At 36.1% G+C, this 493-nt stretch overlaps 1 protein-coding gene across 1 annotated transcript in view; it reads right to left on the reverse strand.

The window, feature by feature from the left end:
- Positions 1 to 493, reverse strand: part of LOC119591441 (facilitated trehalose transporter Tret1-like) — an 11848-nt gene that overhangs the window by 5455 nt on the left and 5900 nt on the right. The window lies entirely within an intron of this gene.

Consider the following 493-nt stretch of genomic DNA (forward strand, 5'->3'; position numbering starts at 1 on the left):
TACTTTATCTTACAAGTATTCCAATGTTCATTTTCCATCATGATCTCTTCTTTAACGAAACGGAGCGACCCACAGACCAACCAGCTATGAAGAACCGCATTAAAAAAACACGAATTTCAAATAAAATACAGCTCATTAGCCAGAAAACTTCTCGATATATAAAAAAAGGCTAAATAACAAAGTGAAGGAAAAAGAAGAAAAAAAACGAAAGGAAGATAAAAGAAGATATAGACTAAAGTAGAAGAAAGAAGCATAAAAAAGAAAGAAAGAAAAAAGAAATAATAGATAAAGAGAAGAAATGAGGAAAGAAAAGAAAAAATCAATTAATAATCAACCCAAAAATATCCCCAAAAGGAAGAAAGAATTCAATAATAACTTTCGAAAAGAGAAAATCGGAGTGCGCAGGACAGTCGCGGGCGGGAACGTGTCTCGGCAGAAGCAACAAGGATCTGTCAGGCCTAAGCTGCGTCTCCGTGCCGCTCTGCCCGACTGT

This window comes from Penaeus monodon, chromosome 28 (genome assembly GCF_015228065.2).
Source record: "Penaeus monodon isolate SGIC_2016 chromosome 28, NSTDA_Pmon_1, whole genome shotgun sequence".
Classification (NCBI taxonomy): Eukaryota; Metazoa; Arthropoda; class Malacostraca; order Decapoda; family Penaeidae; genus Penaeus; species Penaeus monodon.